We start from the raw sequence: 25,621 nt of genomic DNA on the forward strand, positions 1-25,621 counted from the left end.
CAAGTGTCAGACACTTAATCACCAGAGACAAGGGGGTTACCATAAGGGACACAGAGCAAAAGCATTGGTCAGAATGGTTTGACCTGCACAGAGCACTTTGGCATTGGTTACTTGATCATGGTGTCCTGAAAACTGAAACTGATGGGTGGCCAAGTCTTATTTGATTTATATAAATTGAAAGCTCTAGTTCTGGTGAATAGAGATGACTTGATCACAGTAGAGAATCATGGTAGCCTCAGTCGATTCCCAGACTTGAGCCTTTTCTCGGTCCCATAGCCATTTGAATGAAAAAGAGAGGGGATCTCATAAGGAAAGAGCTACTACTCAGCCCCAAATTTATACAGTCAATATTTTTTCTAGCTTTCTACAAAAGCGCCTGAGGGCATTCACTAGTGTGAGTTTGTACTGGGGAAAGGGAAACTACCATACTTTTCAGGAATTACTGAGCATTGTCTTTGAGCTGACACTAATTTCAAGAGACTGAAAATGGCGCTGTGGTCCACAGTTAGAAGGGGGGCTTATGAAGGTCAAGTGATGGACGGGTTTTAGCTCAAGCCCATCTCACAGTGGGTTTAGTGTGTGGTTATACCCTGTGGTCATTCCCCCAGCTCCAGAACTGATCACCCAGGACTAGACATCCCCAGAAACTGGTGAAGTCTCCACCCTGCTTTCCTTTCTTATGGCGTAAGGGCTATTATGGTAGGACACGTCAAGTGCAAGCCAGAAGAATCATCTTGACCGATAAGAGTTTCAATTTAAAAAAGTACCACATTCCTGGAGACGTGGCAGAAATTAGTGCCACCGTCATCATGAACTTGAAAGATGCAGAGAGGGTGGATCCCATTTAACTTGCTTATTTGGCCTGGTAAGTGGATCTTGGAGACTCAAACTGGGTTATCATAACCTTAACAGGTGGCAATTCCAACTGAAGCTCCTTTTCCAGATGTGGTTTGGTCACTGAAGAAAATCAGCACAATCTCTGGCCTGCTATTGATCCGGCAAATGTTTGGTGCGCGCTCGCCCTCTCCCCCCCCCCCTTAATAAAGACCAGCAGAAGCAGTTTGCTTTCAGTTAGCAGGCCTAGAAATACACCTTTGCGGTCCTGCCAAAGGGCTATCTTCACCCCCCCACCCCCAGTCTGCTGTTAGAATCCAATTCCAGGGACCCTGCTAGCCTCTCCCTCCCACAGGATGTCACACAGGCCTCCTCTTCTGATGAGGTCATGCTAATCGGTCCTGGTGGGCAGGATACAGCAGCGACTCTGAATACCTTGGTCAGACAAATGCAAGCAGATGCAGGAAAAGGAGTCTCACACAAAATCAGGGGCCCGCTATTTTGGCAGAATTGCTCAGAGCCCCCTGAGCAGGACACGTTGAGGTTCTCTGTCCAAAGTGAAGGAGAAGTTGCAGCATCTGGTCTCTCTTACCACTGAGGAAATGGCAGAATGCCCAGTGAACCTCTGGCCTGGGAGCAACTGTGCTTTATTGGGGCAAACTACTTCAACTCATTTATTGAGTAACCCGAAAGGCTGCCACTTTGGAGCAGGGTCCAGAAAATGAGAAGACTTTGCAACAGATCCAGCCTGCCAAGCAAGCTGCTCCGCCACCTGAATGGAACATATGACTCAGCAGATTCATTTGTGCTAGAAGCATCTATGGTACATAAAGAAGCTCTGTGGGACCTTTAGCAGGGCCTTATAGGTAAGTCATAAAGCAGAGCGTTGGGATTTGAATGCAAACCTATGCTATGATCTGCAGATAATTATTCTCCCTTTAAGAAGGCTTCTCCCTTGCTCTTGGGCCTCACAGAGATGGAATGTCTTCCACGGGCCACCAAGGTACCGTGAAACCTGAGCCGACCATTCTGAGGTGAGTTTTGTCCTTGTGAGTTCATGTGTCCTTGCTCTCTTCTGCTTTATGCCCAACCTGTCCTCCCAGCTGCCTTTCCTGCTGACCTACATCAACTTCAGGCCACCATCAAATGCTGAGCCTTACAGAGGCTTCTTTACCAGGGTCCCGCTCTGGTCCCTGCATGGGTGACTTTGCTCTGATCTTCCTTCTGTCTCCTTTCAGGTTGTCACTGCTCCAGCTTCCACCGTAATTGTGATGGGCAAATTCCTGTAACAGGTCCTTTATTCTATATCACTCACAGTGGTTCTGTTTTCCTCATCAAACCCAAACTGGTATAACTTCCAATTATGTCCATGATTGTGTTTACTCGCATAACGGCTCAGCCTGACAGATTTAATTTCCTGAGTTTTCCCAGTAAAAAGACTGCAAACTGAACAGTTGGCCAAGGTTCTCATTCCATGAGCACTAGAAGCAGATCCCACTCATGTCCTCAGCTCCTTCCAGAACTGTACCACATTGCCGCCTTTGGTGCCTGGGAGGAGCGCAAGGTCTCTGCCAAGCTGCGCCAGGTCTCTCCAGCTTTGGATGCCTGGTCTAAGTTGTTTTCATAGGCTCTTTGGTCAATCCGGCCAATAAAATGTTGGGATTTGTCCAATCGAGTGATCCCTTCTCTTTGTTGAGGTTAATATCGAATATTAAAACACAATTCAAATTTAAATGTTAAAACACAATTTAAATATTAAAACACATATTTAAATTATGAAGTATTTCAAATACCTGGAAATGTCCAGAAAATAGCACAGCAGACATCCTTGTACTCAACATCCCAAATTGCCATATTTGCTTCAGTTCAATTTTATTTCATATCCTAAAAAATATATAAACTGAAAAAAAATGGTTATTTCAGCATTGTTTACAAATATCCACCAATATAGAAATGGAGAAGTAAATGTGGATGTTCAAATGCAAATAAATACAGACCATAAATGTATATGGTCATTCAAATTAAGAAGCTAGATCAGTATTTGGAGGGGAAAAGACCAATTGCAGGTGAAAAAGAACACTGTAAGAGTAATTATGTACATTTTTAGAACCGATGGCCCCATACCGGTATATGGTTCTGAAACCTTAAACTCTTTCCCAGAGCTGCTCCCCCAGGGCCTCTACTCTGCCTCAGTGTACCCTTGATGCTCTCCATCCTCACCTCCATTTCTATGTCAAAGACTTTCCAGAAATACCATTTTATCTGCTGACCTTTCCACCTCTGTGGCACTAGCCCTCTCCTGCATTCAGCCTGCTTATGTAACTCCATTCAGTGATTTAGAATAATCATTTGCATGTTAAAGCATGATTACGGGTCTTGCCCTGAAAAAGTCACTCATTGTACTTACTTACAAATATTACCTTTCTTTAGACCTGAAATTGGTCAGGTAGCACACCAGCCTCCAGTTATTTGTCTGGATACCCCTCAAACCTCCTTTAGTCATCAAAAGACCTAAAAAAGATAGGCAAAACCAGGTTTGGATGAGTATGCAGCAAGGTGGGAAGTCTTGGGCCCTGCTGTTGAGAGTGTAGACTGGTGGAACTACTCTGGGAGACTTTATTGAAAATGAAGCTATGCCTACTTTTTAAGACCCAGCAATTCGACTTTCAGGAAAATCCCAACAGAAATGTATGCACATGGATAAGAATGTTCCTAGCAGTACCATTCGGAATAGTCCCCAAAAAGAACAACACAAATCCCCATCAAAAGGCAAATGGAGGGCACGTCGGAGGCTTAGTCGGTTAAGTCTCTGCCTTCAGTTCAGGTCATGATCCCAGAGTCCTGGGATCAAGCCCCATGTGGGGCTCCTCGCTCAGCAGGGAGTCTGCTTCTCCCTCTCCCTCTCCCTCTACTCCTCTCCCGGCTTGTGCTCTGCTACCTCTCGCTCCCTCTCTCTCTCAAATAAATAAATAAAATCTTTAAAAAAAAAGTCAAATGGATAAGTAAATCATGGTATATCTTTATAGAGTGGTGGTAAAAATATGCAAACTACAGGCTTATAACCCGCATGGGTGGTGGTGTTCCCAATGTTGAGAAAAGCAAGCCAGACACGAAAGAGTACATGCATATAACTCCATTGTATGGAGGTTAAAGAACATCAAAATAAAACCCTGGTGTTTAGAGACTAGAGGTGCAAACTTAGGTGGTAGGAAGAGAGAAACACAGGGAGGTAGTGGCCATAGAAGTCAAGACGAAAGTTATTTTTGGTGGAAAAGGTGAAACAGGAAGGGGTGCTGGAGTGCTGACAGTGATCTGTCACTTGACCTGAGTGGTGGTTATGCAAATACTTATTTTACAATGGTTTCTTTTGCTGGTATGTTTCATGAACTTTTTCTGTATGTATGTTGTTTAATGATTTTTAGAACCCTACATATCATAACACTCTTATAATTTTACAGTCAGAATGCAAAGGATGATTTGCAAGATTTTCTTGGTGAAACCTCAAATTCTCCGATGCCGTTCTGGCAGTGATTTCCCCAGAGAACTTCCATTTTCTGCCCAAGAAATAACACTTTCTTAGACCTCCTCATTTAAAAAAATAAAAGGCTTTTTTTTTTTTTTTTTTGCAAAGAAGATTTCATCACTTAACAGAATCGTCACATGTGTTACCATATGTGGAGAGGAGAAATGGGCAGGGAGCCCCACCCTCACGTGCAAAGTAAGGCACCAAGAACACTGTCTTCACAGCGAACCCTGTTTAAATGCCAAGTCACAGACCCTTGAGGACCCCGGGGAATAACTGATACCAAAAAGTGCTAGGCCTGTCAGTGGCAGCCACCAGATTTACTGTGTGATTTGTCCATTCCCTTTTACAGAAGAGGAAACTGAGGCACAGAGAAGTTGGTCAATTTCCTATCTAGGAAATTGAAAACCCAAATATTGGACAGAGGCCCCCTGACTCGAGAGCCTGGGAGAGGAACCACCAACCTCCCACCATCCCCCAACCATTGTCTGAATTGGGGATCTGCACGTATTTGGGAATCTTTAAATCCTCCCTCTCCCCATGGTCAAAAATCCATTTTTTTTCCAAAATATCTTTTGATTCTGTCCTTGACTTTTCATTTCTGCAGCCTAACATTGGCTGACCTCATTCCTCACCTGGTTTGTTACAAAAACCTTCTACCTGTTTTCTCTCTCTCCGAATCCTGCAAGTTCTCTGTGCGCTGTCCCCTGCCTGCCTGGCCGAGGCCAGCCCCTCACCATGACTTAGAGCTCCCTGCATGACCTGGCCCCTGCCTTTTCTTCAAGTCTCATCTCCTATTCATCTCTTTTCATGTCTATCTGCTAGTGACCCCAGGTTTACTAAACCCCAAGCACCAGGACATTCCAACCACAGTGCTTGTCTCTGACAGCCTCACCCCTCCCCCTCCCCCATCTCTCTAGTCCCATTCATCTTCCCAGACACAGTGCAAGTTCCAGCTCCTCTGGGAAGCATTCCCTGATGATGTCCGGCCAGAACCTGTCTCCCCCATCTCTCTGAATCTCTCTTGTCATCTTTCTCAGCGTCTGCCCTGGCTGATATTTGCACAGCTGTCACCCTGACTAGACTGTCAACTCTTGAGAACTGGGACTGTGTCTTATTTACCTTCTGATCCCCAAAGTCTGGCATCGAGCCTGACATATACTAGCTATTCGATTAGTGTAAATGGATTTGTATCACTCAGTTAAGTCCATACCCTGTGGTGAGGAGTTCCATGGCACTATGACATTCTCTTATCCCGACCTTCTAGCCTGGTTCCTCCCAGAGCAAAACGGCTAAAGCAGCAGGTGAGTGGAGTGCTCGCTTCGGCTGCACATATACTAAAATTGGAACAATACAGAAGGTGAATGGAGTCCTTCTCCCGCCAAAAGGAGACAACTGATAGTGGAACAGCACAGAGGACTATTCATTTGGGGTGCAAGGCTGGCTGGGTGCCCACCTGAAATAGACTCTCCCTGCCCCAGTCTGGGACTCCAAAGACTCCGCCAAGGTGAATCAGGACAAGGAGAAGTGGAAAATTCCTCATTCACATTTCACTGAGAAACTTGAACCAGAAATCAGTGTTTCAGACCCAGCCCGTCTTGTTTTCACAGACGGGAGTCCCTGATCTCCAGTATGCCCTGAAAGGAGCTGTAGCAGGAACAGCACAAGGCTGCCGTGAAGACTTTCATGTGGCTTTCACTGCTAGAAAAACACCCTCTCCCTCTGGAAGCCTGCAGAACACAGATTCATTGAGAATCTGGCTTTTCTTCCGGGCGGGGTAGGGGGACTATTTTTCAAGGGAAAGCACATGCATAATTGCTGGGGAAATATACATGTTTAATTTCCTTTAAGCCCTTGAAGCTTTCTTCCTTAAATAAATCACCCTGCGTGATCCTGTGACCTGAGACCTGGAAGTGGTTTTGTCCTGGCCTCAAGCCATGGCCTCCAGAGAGAAGGACTCTGTCCCTTTTGGACGCTCACATGAATACACACGATTCTGCCTTGTTCTTACCCAAATGGGCTGGCCAGATGGAGTGGCTAGAGTCTATTATCTGTAGGACTTTTCAAGAGCTGAGCAGGACCCGGCAACCTGCCTGCCTTGTAAATTACAAGGCACAGGAAACAACCATGTTGAGGGAGATAACGAGGTCTGCAAGCTTAGCAAAGGGATGACGTGTCAGCCTTGGAGAAGAACAGCCCCGGAGCTGGCAGGGACGGTAGGAATTGTCTTTAACAAACCTCTCAATTTACAGGGCACGTCACAGACGTCCACACAGGAAAATCCTGTCCCCAAAGTTTCCCAAGGACTGCCTGTGTCAGATCACCTGAGGAACTGGTCCCAAATGCCACTCCTGGCCCATCCTGGACTCAGAGTCTTGGGGATTCCCCCAGGAACCAGGGCCTCAACCAGCTTCCCGGGTGATTTCCATGTGCCTGGCCGTTTAGGAAGCCCTGCTGAGCCCTCCAGCCTTTCTGCTCCAACACAGGCAGGATCTTACAGGTCTCGGCTGCTCTCTTCATCTGACTCTGTTTGCCTGTCCCTCCATCCATCATCAGTCCATCCTGGGCTCTCTTGCCTCCAGACAGCCTTTCTCCTCCACACCCCAGCTCTGTCCTCCCATCTAGGGCTCCTGGCATCCCAAGCTACCAACATTCCCCCCGTCTAACACCAGGAGTTTTCTAGCTGAACGAGGCCCCAGAGAGGATCTAATGCTGTCTACTCCTCCCCTGTCCCCCAGGCAGACATGATCCTTCCTCTGGTTCCCCTTGTGGATGTAGTGATGACATTACTCTTGGAAGCGATGGCACCTGCCGCTTCCGGAAGCCGGAAGCACTGTGTGGTCTCAAGGGAGGTTTGTAAGATGATAAAGTCTTTTGCAGTTCAAGGCTTATTATAAATTGAGTCCTTGGATTATTTAAAGAGAAACAACCATTTTGCCAAATGTCTCTATAGACTTCTGTGTGTATGGTTTAGAACTTTGCTAAATTCATGTGGCGACGCTTTTGTTTTTCTAATATGTTCCATCCACCCACCCACTTCCAGCCATCAGACATTAATTTAAGGAAAGGTCATTTTAAAATTCCTTCATGCATGAGTGATATTTACTTAAAGGCAGGCCTGTCTAGCCTTAAAGGAGGCACAGAAAGGGGATGGAAGCACATCTCTGTCATCCTGGGCCACATTCCTGCTCCCCCTCTTTACAGCTATTGGGCCTGAAGAACTTTGCCTAGAGCTTCGATCTTCTCATCGGAAAGGGGACCGCCATATCCCCCTCCTCACCATGCCTGATGCTGACACATGGTGCACGTCCCTCTCTCGGTCCCTAACTTCACAAACTGCTATTTTAGATCCACTCTTCTTGGTAACGAGAGGGCCCTTTTGAAAAACAAACTGTACATTGCTAAAGAGAGAAGAAGAGTTTCGGGGTCATTACCATTGAAATGACCATATCTCAAATACGGACTTCAGATGCAGCCAGTCATGGTGCCACCTTAAGAAGGATAGGCACCCAATTACCTGATTTGGACTAGATAACATCCAAGGTCCTTCCGCTCTCATGATGCTGTGATAACAGGTTTGCTTTGGCATGCAAGGCCCCTCATAATCACAATCGAACTTGTCTTACTGACTCATCTAACATTATTTCTTTCAATCCCATAATTCTTCCAAACCATGATGTTTGCCATGTGCCATAAATGTCCTGCCCCTTCCTGCCACCAGACTGCTGATTCTTGTACTTTCCATTTCTCCTTCTTCTTTCTCACATGAAATCCCACCCATCCTTGAAGGCACTCTGCCGTCCAGTCTCTTCTGCTTCCCCAGCTGTAGTTCACCCCTCCAGCCTTCCATCTGCGCTTCTCTTAGGGTGCTAATATTAAATTCCCCTGTGTTCTAGGAGTGTGGGTACACACTTTTCCAGACTGGGGATTCTTTGAGGGAAGACAGTGTGTCTCAACTTTTCTCCGAAGGCCCCCAGCACCTGCTGAATAGAAGTTGTTCATTGGATTGAGTCAAAGAACTCCAAGGATCAGTGTCACATACACTAAGTCTTTGAGTATTTTTCTTACTTAGGCCATGTTGGCAACAAGGATCAGGGACCCTGTCAAATAATCTCAAGTGAAAAGAGAAATTTCTGAAAGGATACAGGAAACTGTCACTGACCTCCAAGGTCAGGAAGGGAGTAGCACTGTCTGGGTCACGAGGGAAGAGAAGAGTCTCCTCTCTATGTCCTTCAAGGGCTCCAGGATCTCTTGTCTCTAACTCTTCATGTCATGTCAACTCTATTCCCCTCTCGGTAGACCGGACCCCTCTGTAAGACTCTTATTTTTCTCTCTTGCATAATTTAGGACTGCCTGTGACTTCCACTTTGTCACACACAGTACTAGCTACTGTCCTGATCGCTCAGGGTCTTTCAGCTCAAGCATATTCTTAACTTGAATCTCTATGCCTCTTAGTTCAAATTCTTTCAAGAAAGAAGCTAATTGGCTTGGCCCAGACTGTCACCCAATGTCACATGTCCATCCCTGGGTCAAGGAGTTGATGAAGAGCTTTGGTACATGATACCAATATGACGTCCCAGGTCCCACACTTTCAATAAGAAAGTCGTTCGGGGAAAGGTTGCCTTGCTTCCCAATGACAGATCATGGGTTAAACTATCATCCCTAAATGCATCTAGTCCAACAACGGCTATAAAAAGCAATGAAGGTTATAGAGACTACACTATATCTTCAATGTAGACCTACGAGTCCAAGTGTTGGCTGTTCTCCAGCGGTTTCACGGGAGGCCCTCGGATGCTGCTAAATACGGGAGCTGAGGGCTACTTTCAGGTTGGCTTGCTCTTCCTTAGAACCTTCCACTTGTACTTGTGTTTCTTTTCCAAGAGACACATGAATGTGTCAGACCTGCCTACATGGATATTTCTGGTCTGCTCTCCCAGTAGCCAGTCAGCAGAAGTGACGCTGGAGTTGACAAGATGAAGAACCAGGGAAAGGGAAGAGAGTGGAGACCCAGGGTGAGGATCCAAGGAGCCAGGCGCGTACTCACTGAGTCGTGAGGAGGACATTGGAAGAGGATTGCGTGTCAGTTAAAGCTGATTCAGGCTGACGCCTCCCACTGATGCTTGGGCACTGTTTTTGCATTCCTTCCAGAGCACTCCCGTCAGCATAAGCCATGCCATAGTATCTCCCATCCTAAGACAATCCCTCATTGACCCCTTTCATCCCTCTCCAGCTTCCACCCCCATTTCCTATTTAACTGATGAGAGTTCCCAAATTCACACTCCCTCTGCCCACATTGCCCACAGAATATGAGGGTCACTTCTTTGCCAAGAGATCGAGGAGGCCCGGAGGTTGGTGCTTTATAGGAACTTCCAAGATCGAGTTTACAAACTGCTGCATCTGCTCTTACTGTCTTTTTGGCGTCAGCACTGAAAGACTAACTTAAAGCCAAGGGCGGTGGGGAGCCTGTGATGATCTGCTTCACCTTCTCCTCTCTTCTTCAATCTTTAGGAGACCTTACCCACCCTTCAAGCCTTCATTTGAACGTCTCCTCGATTATGAAGCTTCCCTGACTTCACAGCCAAAACAAACTTCTCACTCCTCTGGACTCCAGTATCCCCTTATTTCTAGCAGGAAGGCAACACTCTTCATGCCCTACCTGGGTCTCCCTGACAAACCTGGGTGCTTCCTGGGGGCAAGAACCTTACCGCCTCCCTCTTGATGGTGCTTGACACACATCAGCCTCTGAGGATTGGTTGAAGGAAGACCTGGGTTTTTTTTTTTTTTTACTTACTCCTTGTGGGATATTAAGTAAGCCTCAATCCCCCTAAAGCTGAGTACAGCTCATGTCTGAAACAGGGGCAGAAATGTTCTTCGCCCTGCTTACTCAAATCCAGGGAGACCGATGATGCTGAAAGCTTTGCAAATCCTAAAAAACTGCAGGAATGTGTGCAGGTGATTCTCAATGCCCACCGCGTTGTTCTCAGGGACAGCCTGCTGGCCTGACCTAAGACATAACATCATTACACCCATGCTTGTTTCTGTTTCAAAGGTCTAACCATACACTGGAGTTGGCTTTGACCCTGCATACTGTTGCAGATACACCTGCCAGATGCTGGGTGGGTGCCTCCTCCATCCAGAGTACTAACCTCACAGTGGCACCTGTAGGTTCACATGAGATGCCTAAAAGTTGCAAAAGGAGGGACAGAATTAGAGCCATTTTCTTAGGCTTCCTGTAGGGTTTGTTTTAGTACCCACCCACAGGGCACTGGTGTGTGAAGCAATTTCCTTTCCCAAGCCATTCATTCATTCATTCACTCACTCACTCACTCACTCCTTCAGGACCCGCCCTCCCGTAAACAAGCAGGAATCCCAGAGTAAGGAGTGGTTAGCGCACTGACAAGGCTTTGCAAATGTTCTCAGGGGAGTGTGGAGGAGAAGCCCCCATGTCCGACTCCAGGGAGGAGCTTCCTATGGAAGGCGACACCTGAGCTGGCTCTTGAAGGAAAGGATTAACCAGATGCCCTGGAGAATGGAGAGAGCTTCCTGGCAGTAGGAACGGCTCATGCAAAACCTGGAGGTGAACAAGAACAAGGTGTGTTCAGGGAAAAGTGAGTTGCTCCAGGTAGCTGGAGTGTAGAGTACAAGTGGTGTGTGGGCAGAGAGAGAGAAAGCCAGACCGGGAAGGGTGTTAGGAGCCCTGGCTTAGGAACTGTGCAGAAAGATGCCTGAAATGCCACTGGGAAAACCTGCTGGGGGGCACTTAGCCTGCAAAGGAACCGGCTCTGGGCTCCCAGTCCAGTGCTCTTTCTCTCCTTCACTACTCCTTAAGTGCCCCTAGCCCGCTGCCTCTGGCCACCGACCAGCCAGAGCCTTGGCCTGGGGGCTGAGTGGCAGGACCCAAAGCCCCCAGCCGAGCAGGGCCTGGGGAGATGGCTTCTCTTGCGCCCAAAGACCCGCCAGGAGGCTGGCACCCCACGCCGCTTCCCTAGCCATCGGGCCCTTCCCTTCCGTGGTTAATTTTCACTTTTCAGAAAGATGTGTTCGTTTAGGGGACCAGGAGGAATGCCTGATGGGGACCACATGCCTCCCCCACAGCGGCCGCTTTGATTTGTGCCCAGGGGAGGCTGCAAACATCTTGCCGGCCCCACCAGCCGCTGGCTTTGTGAGGCCCTGGGCTGAGCTGGGCTGGCCTCGTGTGCGGGGAGCCCTCCTGCCACATGAAAGGCACACCGCGGGTCCCCTTCCCTGAGGGGCGATGCTGGAGAGCGGCCACCGCGCCCCCTCCCCCACGCGGCAGGCACACTTGGCTTCCAGCAAGGGGCCTGGGGCCACACAAAGGAAATGGCAAGATCGTGAGTCACGCAGGGGCTCTGCCGCCGCCTGGGCTGCGGGCCCACAACAGGACCTTTGTGCCACGCTCCGGGAGATGAGCAGGACGGGCCGCAGGCAGGCACACATTTCAGGGCGCTGAGTAATGCTTGGGACAGGGGAGGAATCTCCGCCGGAAGCAGGACCGACTTCTGGGCGCCCTTCTCTCTCCAAAACCACGGGGGGCGGGGGGCTCATCTGTCACACTGCTTGTCCCCTGTGAGGCTGCATCCTGTTTTAGCAGAGGTCTATCTCCTCACGGAGGTGTGAGGGGTTAGAGACCTGGGTCGTATCAGTTCAGCTCCCCAGTCCTACCCTAGCCCCTTACACAGTGTTCGGTTTGGGGGATGGAGAGAGGGATGGGTGGATGGATGGATGGACGGACGGACGGGATAACTCATCCACACAAATACAGCGTGTGAGGAACTGGCCCCATACCGTCATTTTGAAATGAGGAAATGGAAGCCCAGAGATGGGAATGGACTAGAGCCAGGGGGCACAGTGAGCAGGAGACCACTCTAGAATGTGGCTGCACGCTGCCAGGCCTGTCCTGCTCCGCTGCAGAGCTGCTGTTGTGTGGCTCAGGCAGCCCCTGGCGGGGTGTGACTGACGAGTGGGCAGAGGTCAGGGGAGAACCCACAGCGTGGCTAAGACAGCCGGGGACGGCAAGGTCAGGTTGTAGGGAATAACCAGCAAGTGAGGGAGAGAAACCAGAGGAATAGGAGCCGGGGTTCCAGACCTTAAAGTGACCACAATCTCTTAGCCCAGGAAGTTCATAGGGAAAGAATCAGCGTTTATGGAGCACCTAGTATACGCCAGGCGGGGATATTTAATCTTTGTACAACGCTGAGAGAGGCATGGCTACAGATGGAGAAGGTGACTGGGGCCCAGTCTCTGTGGGACAGTCAGTTGCCAGCTCCATCAGGGTCTCAGGAGTGGCAGTGATTTGCTGGGCCACCGTGTGACAGGATGGTGTTCTTAACCTGGCAGGCCTAGAAATTCCATATTTTTGGTGCCCTCGGAAGGGGTCAGTGTCTCAGGACTAGCTCTCATAAACTCACACTCACAGTTTGACATTTTACCAGGAGGCTGGGGTGCCAATGGTTTGAGTTTGTCTCCCTCTGAGAAGGTGGGCCCTGGGACACGGCAAATTGTGTGGGGACAACGATGCAGAACCAGCGGTTTAGACACCAGCCAGGGAGCTCTGCTCACTGAGGGCCCTCGTTTCCATGGCAGGGTGGTCTGCCATGGGCCGCACATCTGAACGCCTGAGGCTGGGCATGCCCAGGCCAACGTGTATAGACGTGGCCTTCCTTCCTCCATGGCCTTTTCTTTCTTAACCCCCATGCCAGCCACACACGCCATGCTCCTTGCTTACAATAATCTTCTTTCAGCTCAAACCAAAACAACAGACCGGTCGAAAACTTCAGACCAACAGAGACAGCCACTCTCTGGAGACCACACCCTGGATGCCCTGATGAGATTCAGAGAGTCCAGAAGTCCTTGGCCTTCTCTTGACAGACCACAGCTTAGGGCAGATGCTGTCCACACGTGGCAAGAATCATCCCCCACCTCTGGCATTTTCTAAATCCTTTACCAAAGCTGACTTGATGAGGGCACTGGGCTCCCACTCTCCCGAAACTTCCTAAATTATTCAGTTTAAAGATGAGGAGTTTAGAAGAACTTCAGTCACTTGCCCAAAGTCACATAGCCAAAACTTGATGGCACCAAGATCCAAACCCCCTCTATTACGTACACTTCCCCTTACGACGATTAACAAGGCCCACAGAGCTAATAAGGGCTCCTGGTTGCGGAAGGCTTGCTAGGTGCCAGGAGTATGTGCTCAGTGGGCACGTTACATATGCTTACATAATGCTCGCAGCAACACAAGGACACTGCTCTCGTCTTCGTTTTATAGGTAAGGGTTGACGGGCAGAAAGGTAAAGAAACTTGGCCCAGCCACAGGGGCACACGGCTACCAAATTCAGGAGCCAGGTTTCAAACCAGTCTGTCTACCTCTCTACCAAGCTCTGAGCCATCCCCACTCCGTGGCAGAGCAAAGCCCAACTTCTGTAAGAACTCACCCCCCACGGTGCCCCCCGGGGTGCCGCACTGGGGAGAAGCAGTCTGCTTTCTGAGTGGGGAGAGGGAGTAGCCACAGCCCTACCGTGGGCTTACCAAAGTCCAGAGGCACACCCTCAGCCTTGTCAGTGTAGGGATTAGGTTTGTATCAGTTTCCCAGAGAGGAACAGGTTCAGGCAGTCTGACTTAGGATGACTCAGCCTCCCAGGGTCTGAGCCAAACCTAACTCATTGATTCACCTGTGAGATACCCCGGCCAGGAGGTTGTGGGTAAAAGCCTGGCTGTGCAGAGAGACGCAGCTGGGTCCGAAACTCCGTTCAGCACTTCCGAGCCCTGAGACTCTGGACATGTTACTCACCGTCTTTGAATCCTAGTTTCGGCCTCAGAAAATGGGGGAAATATTGCCAACCTCGCACATGACAGTGGCTGAAGCAGAGAGTGTCTGTAAAATGCTTAGTACTGTGATTGACACTTCGTAGGAGCTCCCTGAGCCGGAACACTCCTAATTTTCACTATTATTGTTTGAAAACTGGGCTTGGCCCCCTGATAAACTCCCCCCAACACACACACCTCAGTGGGCAGGTCACATCGTAAAAAACAAATCTCGGCCCAGAAGGTTGTTAGGTGAACGCGGGTGAGAGGGTGGGGCCTGAGCTCTCAACCTGAGAGCGGGCTGAGGTGCCCCCCACCCTGCCCTCCCACCCCCGGGGTATTTCTGTTTGAACACCCACCCAGTGCTGGTTGGGACTCAGCCCTGTCTACTCACGGACAGAACTGCTCCTCATGACAGAAGCTCCTTTCTCAGTATTTCCTATGCCCTGGAAAACAGCCGGATGCCACCCTATCATCGCAGCCCCGGGTGGGTCAACTCTTGTACCCCCTCCAGGGCCCTGGCCAGATGCACCTCTATTCGTGAGGCCTTCCCAGCTCCCCCGGGCAAAGGAAGATCAACCACACGCTGATCCTGCAACAGGGGCATTCCAGGTACTGGGACATTAACAGTGGAGAACACACAGGCCGCTCTTCCCTTTCTGGAGCTTGGAGTCTAGGGGGACAGTAGTCAAAGCAAAGAAACAGGCCAAATCTTTATAGCTTCTGGTAATTACGAAGAAGAAAATAACGAGCGTGATTGATAGACATGAACTCTGGGGGTGATGAGGTGGTCAGGCAAGGGCTTTCTGGGGAACTGGCATTTACCCTGAGGTTGGAAGGGTGAGATGGAGTGAGCTTTGCCAAGATCTAGGAACAGAGGGTTCCCAGCATAAGGAACAGCTTTTCCCCTCCCAAGGAGGGAAAGAATTTGGTGTGTTTCTCATTGATCAGAAAATCAGGCTGGAGCAGATGGAAGGGGTGGGAGGAGGCATGGCAATGCGACAGAGGCAGCGAGGCCTTGCTCCTCTGTGCCCCCAGGGGGATGTGTGATAGATGGTGAGAGTAAGATTTGCCATTCATTGAGCATCTACTCTGTGCCAGGCAGTGTGTAGCCATTTTCCACACACTCTCTGGCTTAATCCTCACTCTTCCTGCCACCCCAGACACGACACAATATCCCTCTCCGTGCTCTCGCTCCCATCGTTCTGTATTGTCAGTATTTCTCTCTGCAGCTTTGTTTCCCTGACCACTCCCTCAGCCTCCTTCCCCCAGGAGACCGGAAGCTCCTCTGTCAGCCATCTTGGGACCCCAGCCGCTAGCACGAGAGCAGAGCACCGCCATGTCTGCGGGGTTTCCAGCATAGCTTGAGCAGTCACGGTTTGCGAGGGTCTGTAGCAAACACGGTTATGTTTCAGGTGAAACTTTGTTTGCATCTTGCTGTGACGATTTAAGAAACCTTAGCTGCATCAGTAGCATGCTCCGAGGTCTTACTTAGGTCAGCTAGTTCCGGGATACTCTACACAAGGGGCGGAGCGCACCTGCCTGCCCCTTGTTGGAGTAGGGTGGTCCAAATAGGCCCTAGGGACCACACTGCAGAGGGCAGAAATGAGTCTGTACCATTCAGCTCACCATCACTGGGCACCTGCTATGTCTAGACCCTGTGGCAGACATTCTATGCCCTGTGCGCCCAGTCACTACATTGCAGGGCTGACCGTGCACAACACTACATGGGAGGGCCAAGTGGCACAGTGACAGGGAGGGGATGGACACAGCAGGAGCCAGAGCACAGCAGGCCTGGAATGCCTGGCCAACAGCATGCGAGTCACGGAAGAGGAGGGAACCTAAAATGGGGTTTTCATTTTTAATTCTTTCGAAAGCAGGAAGTTGTAAATAGTTCTATCTTGAAAGGGCCATTCTGGGAGAAAGTGAAGAAAACAACGGACAAAGGGCTTGGAATAATAAGCACGAATTGTGTCAAGAGGAAGGCGTTTGTGGGGCTCGAAGCAGCTCACTTCGTCCACAGCGTGAGCAAGCCCAGGGCTGCGAGAGAGGGAGGCAGCAGAGCGACGTGCAGAGGAGCAGGTGGCAGGAGGGCAGGGGGCGAGACTGGGGCTGTGGAGACATCAGTCTGGGGCGAGCTGACTGATGTCCCCACAGCCCCAGTCTCCAGAAACAGGAGACAACTGAGATGTCATGGACAATGGGAAAATACTGGCCTTGAGTTAGAATCGGGTTCCAATCCAGTCTTTGTCACGAATTAGCTGTGCAACTTGGAGCAAGGCCCTTCATTCTCTGAGCCTGCTTTATCAACTGAACAATGGGGGTGACAACCCACAGGTCTTGGGCTGCAGTAGATAGGAAGACTGCGAAGGCACGTCTTGAATCTGAGAATGCAGGCCCTTTCTCCAGGTGGTCCGCTGGTCGGTTTATAGAACAGATGCTTCTACCTGCAAAATCAATGACGTGCTTTTCGGTCTGACTTGGGGGCAATTTTGAAAAAGAACAACTAACTTTCTGAAAGCCACCCTCACATAAAAGAGGGAGAAGGGAGACAAGCACAAGGACCCAGAGGATAGAGGTTACACCTCAGGAAGACTGAGAGAGAAACACTCCGCTGACCATTGTTTCCTCTTGCTTCACAAGCATGCGAGGCCATGAGAGCTCCACAGTAATGGTGAGAGCTGCTGTCCTAGCCCGGCTTCCCACAACAAGCAGGTCCGCACCGTGAGCGGCTCGTTTATCTGGGGACGTGATGCCAAGGAACAGGAGTGAGAAGCTGGGGAGAGTAACCAGGGAAGCGGGAGAGCCCATCCAAGGGTCAATTACTGACGGAGTGGGTCCAGTGGAAAGCCAGCACTCCAAACTGGAGATCCCCACCGAGCTCGGAAGTGCGTACTTATTGACCACGGGCTCTCACTGTTCACAAGTTGGCCCGTGGGTTGTTAACTCCCTCCTACTTCCAGGTTTCCACAAGTGTCAGGAGCCAAAATAGGTTCCCTCAGGCACCCCACATGAGGGTGGCAGAGAAGCCCTGGGCAGAAAGCAAGAGAAATGAGGTGCTGGCGGAGTAGCTGGAGGCCAGGATCTGGCTAGAATGAAAAGGTGGGCTGCAAGGTGCCCCATTCACTAGGTTAGAGAGGTCAACTCTTAGCAAGCAATGATGGACCCACCCATCAAACCCGGACTCCCAAGGCATAGACAGCGAACCGGTCGAATTTTGTGTCTAATATTTTTAGAAGATTCCAGAAAGATAATTTTCTTAGAAAGGAGGACAGAATGGAAGAAAAGGAAGGAAGGAAAGAAGGAAAGAAGGAGGGAGGGAGGAAGGGAGGGAGGGAGGGAAGAAAACTGCCAGACTTTCAGGCAGATGCAAATTCTCCATCTTCTTCCTTTTTTTAAAAAACAAACTATAGTTTTCTTTTTGTATAACTACAAAGCTAATTCATGCCTATAGTAAAATATTCAAACACTTAAAACAGAATATACAATAAGTAACTTTTTCTCCTATCCCACATCTCAGTCTCTCTCCCCAAAGGCAGTTACTGTTAAGAGTTGCTTGTGTATTGTTCCAGAAATATTTTATGCATAAGTGCACATATCTTGATTTCCGTTTAAAATCACAATTTAAAACATGCACACTGTGGACCTTGCTGTTTTCATCCCCCCCCCCCCCACTTTCAAGGGTTGCTTCCTATGAACATATGTAAATCTAGCTCATTTAAAAACATTCCTTCCTAGTTCTCCATCGGAAAGACTTTCACAGTTTACCGAACTAGTCGTCTTCTGATGGACAGGTAGTGGGTTTGGCTTGTTTTTTTTTTTCCCCATTTGTTTTTCTCATTGGTGACAATGACCTGTTGAATATTCCATGTCTTTCTCTGTCCACATGTGTAAGAATATTTGAAGAATACATTTCTACAAGTGGAAGTAAAAAAAAAAAAAGGCAAGAAAAGAAAAAAGAAACGCACCATTAAACTTCTAGTAGAGACTGCCGCGTTGCTCTTGAAGGATTCCTGCAGATTTATCCTTCTGTCCCGGAGAGGAGACAGTCTGCTGGCGTCTCCACGTCCTCAGTGCTGTGTGATGTTTATAAATCTAGTAGGAAAAAAATGAATCTCCTTGTTATTTTAATTTGCATCTGTTTAATTATGAGTGATGGTCAACATCTCATCATGCATTGGTAAGCCAGTTTTCTGTCTCTCGGACACTGTTTAAGAGACGAGAGAGCGGACGTCCGCCCGCCCTGCATATAGGCTGTGCCTGCATGGATCGCAATTCATCTGAAGCCAGCGCTGAATCTGAGGCCGGGCTTGTACCAGATGTGGGGGTGACGCCGGGGGGCGAAGACGGCAGCGCCCCTGCTTGCAACACTTACTAAAGTCGTGGTGGGAGGCCCCCACAGACCCTGGCGATTGACATAATGTGCTTCGTGTCACAAGGGGAACGAGAAGGTGCCATACAGCGGAGGCCGGGCCTCTGACCTGCCTGCCGCCCCTTTCCAAGTCAGGAGGGGGACTTAAAAGCTGCAGAGACAAAGGGGATGGGGCCCAGGGTTCTCAGTAGGAGGCAGCGGGACTGCATGGTGGAAGCCCCCAGGGGACAGGTGCATTGCCAGGGTGAGAATGGGGGGCGGCTGCTGGGGGTGAAGAAGGGACAGAAGCACCAGCCCAGCGTGTCTGCGGGGGACTGAGCTGAACCCAGCCTTTCAGTGCTGCCTTCAGGGCAGCGCCTGGCTGGTGTGACCAAGCCGGCCACGCTTGGGGGCCAAGGCCACACTGCAGGACTGCTTATTAACTGCGCTGAGGGTGTGGCATTCTAGCTTCAGGGCAATTGGGGACAGTGAGGGTTTCCCACAGGACAGTGGTATGTTCGGAGTTCCTTTTCTCAAGGGTTAGTGCTGTAGAGTCTGGATATAATTTGAAGGGGGCGGGGCAGGGACCATGTGGCGAGGCTGGAGCGAGCCACACAAGCTGGGGTCGGGGGCGGTGCGCAGTACCACCCAGGGAAAATGGTGGTGCCTCACACTGAATCGGAATACTGACGAGGGAGGCAGAGGCTATGGACAGACTCGAGAACTACTTCGGCAGTAAAATCAGCAGGATGTAGCAGCTGACGTGCTAAGGGCCTGGGGTGGGTGGTGCTCCTGTTTTCTGAGCCTGGCGGGGGGGCTGTCAGGGTGGCCGTCTGGGGGGGCACAGGGAGGACACCAGGGGCCTGAGAGATATCCACGTGGTCCCCTGCAGGAGGCCTTCTGGTATCTGGATCTGCAGTTCTGGTAAAATGTGGGGTAACTTAACCTTAGAAATGCTAACTGAAGTCACTGGAGTGGATAGGAGCATCCAAGGCTGTAGAAGAATTCTGAGCCATTCTGCCTGGGCACCAACGCCAAGTGCTGGGGTGCCCCTTACACAGACACCCAAGGTTCTCACACCTGCTCGAGGCCACCCTGCTATGCGGAACCCCCCATCACTCCGCTTGGGGTCGAAGCCTCTGTGCCAGGATGGCCCCCCTCAAGGGACTCCCTTGTCACCTGGCATAGGCCTGACATCCCATGTGGGGCCTCCCTTCTACAAGGAGACCTTCCTCAGCACACTTGGGCTCTGACACATGGGGCCACCCTCCCACGTGGACGCCGTCCTCACTCCCCGTGGGCCCGACCCTCACAGTGGGCCACACTCCCTGTGTGAACATCCTCCTCACTCCTGCTCAGGGCCACCAGGGCCCCTCCCCATTCAGGGGCAGAGGCCTACCTTGTTCCACCTCCCCAGAATTTTCTAAAAAGGAAGGGAAAAGGAGAGCTAATTCTCTCAGACAGTGACTCGATCCCATCCTTCTCCTTTGTTCACACCTCCTCCATTCTCTGGCAACTCCAACATCCCCTGGGATTGCTGAATCCTCCAGGCCAGCAGAGTCCTGGCTGCGTCCCACTGGGGCTCCCCGCCTCCTATCTCATTCCTGTGCCATTGGTGATGGTCTGGAGCTCTCCCAGTGCTGAAGCCTCGTGGTTCTGCTGGAAAATGTGAGCGAGCGCTTCTGCTCACCACTCTGCTTCTTCACGCCGTGCCCGAGAAGTCTCCAAGCACTGCCGCTTGGGCTCAGCGTCTTAGTTGGGAGTCAAACACTGTTGCAGGGTGTTCTTCGAGCAGCCCTCCTTGCACTGTCTCCCCCATCGGAGTTGATGACAAATACCATGATGCATGTGGGGTTCCCTCCCCTCTTCCAGCTCGGACTCTGTACTACCCCCAGATCAAGTTTGCAATGGCCTGATTCCTGTCCTCGTTTTAATCTCCCAGAGGGCTGCTCAGGCCCTGGCAACAACAGACTTCCAGGTGTCCGTTGCCACACACTCTAGACATTTCTAAACCCCAGCCACGGGCACAGCTTGAGCTCACACCAGACCCACTTTAATTATCTGAGCATTCTGTTTCATAGGCTGTCTCTCCCCCCTCAACGTGCTCCATGGACAGGGGGTCCTTGTTTCGTTACCCGGCCATCCATGAAGACCCCTGAAATAGTGAGGGGTGAGGAGTGGGAAAGGCTCATGGCAGAGACAGACAAGGGGCCTGTCTGTTGAGATGTGAGTCCCCTGAGCGACCTGAAGGACAGCCTGGAGTGATTTTCCCTCCCACTTACCTTAGCCCTTCGCCAGCCTGGAGGAAATGAGAATCTGCTTTCTCATTTTATGATGAGTGAAGGAAGAATTCAATAAAGGAACATTGAAACAACCCACAATCGGGTAATTCATCTAGGGAGAGAGTCTTCGCAGACCATGGCTACGTCTCCTTCTGGGAAGGTGGGGCAAGCCCATTAGGAAAATGTACAGAAGCAACCAGACGATGTCTTGGAGAAGCTGTCATTGGCCTGGATAACCCAATCCTGCTTTTCTTTTCACCATCCCTTTTAATTCCTGGATTCTAACAGAGAGGGCTGTTTGTACAACAGAAGTGATGGTGAGAGAAGGAGCTCACCCCGTTCATGGGAGAGCAGAGGGAAAGCGCCCACTGCAGAGGAAGCGAGGCGAGGCCCTGGCCCACAATGATGGTAACGGAGAGATGGAGAGTGTGACCCAATGTATCCTCAGCGCGTCCTCCAACAGCCTCCACCCCCTTAAAGGATCCTTGGGCCCTGTTGCGAGTCCTGGGGAGGACTTATCTCGCTCAGGGACAATCCTACTCTCCGTTAAACCAGTGGCCCTCTGTCCCCAGGGAGCCGCTGCCACACTAGGCACTAAAGCCCTGGTCCAAGGAGTATAGGACAGTGGGGAAGAAGAGGGGAGCCTCTGTTCTCAGGCATCCATCTGTGGGAGACTGCAGAGCGCTTGCATTCTCGGGCAGTAGTGGCGGGTAGGACGAGGCACACAGACACGAGTACCTTCTTCCTCTCACCACGTCATTACCCACGCCCCCAGCGCTAGCCCAGAGGCTCGTCGGCAGTGACTAGTTCTCTATGCTGGGCAGAGGAGGGCCGCTTAGCCATCTGCAACTAGTGCGCACTTGAAATGTGGCCTCCGTGGCTGATGAGCAGCGTTTTCATTTTCCTTTCATTCTGATTAATTTCTGTCTACATTTACATAGCCACATGGGGCTAATGGCTACAACATGGGGTAGCGAGCCCGGGACCAGGCGCTGCTCTGCTGGACGCCAGCATCTCGCTCAGGCATCACCAATGAGAGCCTGAATTCCTTGGGGGCGTCAAAAGGGTGGTTTGTGAAGGAGCAGAGAACACCCCTCTCCCAGCATCATGCTCTGTTACAGGGGTCCCCTCTGCCTTTTCGAAAAACTGGCTCTTTGTGTTTAATTACAGCTCCTGACTTCCCGCTGGGCCAGTGTGGCCAACAGGCTCTGGGATTGGGATGCAGCTTCCAGAGACCCGTGACTAAAGCTTCGTTACTGGGCAGGCTGCTCAGCCCCATCCCCTTTGCTCAGCAGGCTTCCCCTCCCAAGTATCCCCCGCATCCCCTCGGCTCCCTGTTACTACCCTGTTATTCACTAGTTTCTTCCCTCTAGAAGCTCACAGACTCCCGAGAAGACACAGAAATGGTCTGCTTGGAAGAAGTAGAGATAAACCGGCTGAGGAGACAAGGGTAGCAATGGAGCAAGCAATTTTCTCTGGAGCCATAGTTGGCAGCACAGCCCCACCTGTGTCGGCTGGGAGCTTGGAAATACAGCTCCTGGGCGCCCAGACTGTTGAAGCAGGAATTCCAGGGGCGGACCGGGCAATCTGTGGTTTCACAAGCCCTGGGCCCCCGCGGAGCCCTCTCAAGCGTGAGAAGTGCTGGGTGGTGGGTGGGGGACAGGAAATAGGGCCAACTTCTCAGAACAGCCGGGACAGCTTGCCCTGGGGCCTGTAGAGAGTGACAGGGTGGCTGTCGGGGAAGGAGGGCATGCCCAGGCAGGGGACCCACACTGCGTCCCGCACCCGGTGCCAAGGCCGCAGCCCTCCTGATGTATGTCAATCATCTGGCCGCAGCCCTCCTGATGCATGTCAGTCATCTGGCTGCAGCCCTCCTGATGCATGTCAGTCATCTGGCATCATCATTTGACTGATGTTACATTGTTCAGAGTACACGGCAAAGAATTCCTTAGAGTTAAATAAATCTGCTTTCTGTTTTTAGAAGTGTTCTTGGTTGGTCTTGAGTTTGTGTTCTGAATTTAAGGATGATCTTTAGACTAACTTTTGAAAGTTTACAAAGTTTACCTGACAAACTCATCCAGGCTCTTATCCTGTGACTCCTTCCAAGAAAGCATGCAGCTTTTAACGCAAAGCTCCCCAAAGATGCATGGCTAACATACCACTTACTTAAAAACACTCTTCTCTTGGACTAATTTTATTACTCTATCGACTTTATTTCCCCTGTGGTTCATCTACCTACCCTCTTCCTCCCAAACCCCACATATTTTCTGGCTTTGAACAAGGACACCAGGTAACCAACTTGTTAAAACTGTACAAAGTTAAGGATGAAGTCTAAGCAGGAGACTTTCTCCCTTAACGCGTACTTTCATGCATGGGCGCTGCTCTGAAATTGCATGGTTTAGTGAAAAAAAGCAGAGGTTTACAGTCAGACAAATTAAGGCTCAATCCTAGCCCTACCTCTTACTAGCTGGCCATTAAACCCTAAGTCTGCCTTTCCTGGGCTATAAGACGGGGCTAAGGATGCATCGCGGGGGTTCAGTGAAATAATCATGTGTGAAGTCTCTGGCACTTAATAAACACTTACTGTTTGTTTCTACCTTTCTCTCCCTCTTCGGTGGAATGCGAAGCTCTCGGGCTCTGAACCAGACTGACCCGCGTCCAGCACAACAATGTATTGGCAGTGTGACCCTGGGTCACTTACTGAACTTCCTCATCTCATATTCTCATCCTTAGGATGGGGGTGGTAAAAATAAGTCCTCCCTCATAGAGCTGTAAGGATTAAAAATCTTGAAACACACGGGCACCTGGGTGACACAGTTGGTTAAGCGTCTGGCACTTGGTTTCAGCTCAGGGTCATGGTCTCAGGGTCATGATCTCAGAGTCGTGAGATCAAGCCCCACGCTAGGCTCCATGCTCAGCATGGATTCTGTTTGAGATTCTCTCTCTCCCTCTCCCTCTGTCCCTCCTGCTTGTGTTCTCTCTCCCTCTAAAAATAAATAAATAAATCTTTTTAAAAAATCTCGATACATGCAAAGTTCATGGAAGAGTGCCTGGGATGCAGTAAACACTCAGCATAGAGAGGCTAGTGTTGGTGATGTCATTGTTCCACACAGTTCTCCACTGAGGGGGGACCTGCAGAGAGGCCAGCCTTTCAGAACGCCATCAGCTTCTAAGCACCACATAACTGTTTCCATGAAATAAAGACTCATGTTCCCTCCAGAACATTCTTACCATTCCTTTTTTTTTTTTTTTTCATTTTGTGTTTATGGGCCTTGATGGTTCGCCGGATTAATATCACATGACAGCCATTCTGCTACCAGTCTATGAGATGATTTGGAGAAAATATTTTTTTTTAGAGAGAGGCAACCAGATTGACCAACTGCTCGATTCTCCCACTTCGTTCCCTGAAAGATTTAGGATGACAAAGCTGAAGACTCTAATTTTATGTCAATCCAGTGTTTTCTTTTTAGGTTTTTATCTGTAATCCCTCAAAAAACTGAGTCAAGTCACTGAACTAAATAAACCCAACTTTATTTGAGCAGTTCTGTAGGTATCGATGCTGTTCAGAAGGAAACCCTGCTTTTACACTGGGGGATGGGCTGTTTTGACAGAGAAGTGTACGGGGTTTAGACAGTCCTGCTTAGAGATTCTTGTATTACTTCTCTTACCCGGGGTTGAAATCCAAGAAGCTCTCTGCAGAGGTGAATATTCTCCAATAATGAGATTGTGCTCCCAGGAATGGGAGGAATTCCAGTCCCTCTTGCCTCCTTTTCTATTACTTAATCCCAACCTCGTTTTTTCTCCCTCTACCAAAGCGAGTCCCCTAACTGTGGCTTGCTCATGTCTTGCCTCTTCGTGGGGCACAGATGGTCACAATTCCAGATTCATCCACTCCTGCAGGACCCTTCCCGGGACAAACCCATTTGCCCAAACCCACCTGCTCTGCCCCAGGTATCTGCTCAACACTACCTGACCGTCTTTGAGTGACTCATCCTTAATACCCATAAAATATCTTATCGATCTTTTCTAAACAGAATTCTCTATTGGTGGTTCTCAACTCTGCCTGCTCATTAGAATAACCCGAGGGGCTCTTAATAAATGCAGACACCAGGCTCCACCACCACATAGGTCGAATCAGATCCTCCAAAGGTAAGGTCGAAGCATCAGTATTTTTCAAAGCTTCCGAAGTTCAGCCAGGGCTGAGACACTCCTCCGAATGGATGGAGCCTAAGTGAGCCCTAGTGGCTCCGAACTGGACGTAGAACCCATGTCATATGACTCCTTACCCTCAGGTGTAATTGACATATGATAGACTGCATGTATTTAAAGCATACAACATGATGAGTTGGGACATATGTATACACGTGTGAAACCACCAGAATCAAGATTATGAACATATCCATTACTTCTGCAAGTATCCATGTGCTCCTTTGTAAATCACTGCCTCCTCCTTTACCCCACCCCAGAGTCTCCGGGGGCTCTGTCACCAAAGATTAGTTTGTATGTCCTAGAATTCTATTTTATTTATTTTATTTTATTTTATTCTTCGTTTTTTTTTTTAAGATTTAATTTTAAGTAATCTCTACACCCAACATGGGGCTTGAACTCACAATGCAGATATCAACAGTCGTGTGCTCTCCTGACTGAGCCAGCCAGATGCCCCTAGAATTTTATATAAATGGAATCATCCAGTATGTAGTTTGGTTTTTTTCCTGGCTTCTTTACTCAGCATAATTATTTGAGATCATCCACGTTATTAATGGATATCAATAGCTCATTTTTAAAATTTCTATATATCATTCCATTGTA

At 49.7% G+C, this 25,621-nt stretch overlaps 1 long non-coding RNA gene across 1 annotated transcript; it reads left to right on the forward strand.

Annotated features, from left to right (window-relative positions):
* Positions 1-1,069: 1,069 nt before the first annotated feature.
* LOC130542658 (uncharacterized) lies at positions 1,070-11,903 on the forward strand. Its single transcript, XR_008957365.1, has 3 exons — positions 1,070-1,700; positions 1,809-1,868; positions 9,866-11,903. It is a non-coding gene; the product is annotated as an uncharacterized LOC130542658 (long non-coding RNA).
* The last annotated feature ends 13,718 nt before the right edge of the window (positions 11,904-25,621 follow it).

Source organism: Ursus arctos, unplaced genomic scaffold (genome assembly GCF_023065955.2).
Source record: "Ursus arctos isolate Adak ecotype North America unplaced genomic scaffold, UrsArc2.0 scaffold_4, whole genome shotgun sequence".
Taxonomy (NCBI): domain Eukaryota; kingdom Metazoa; phylum Chordata; class Mammalia; order Carnivora; family Ursidae; genus Ursus; species Ursus arctos.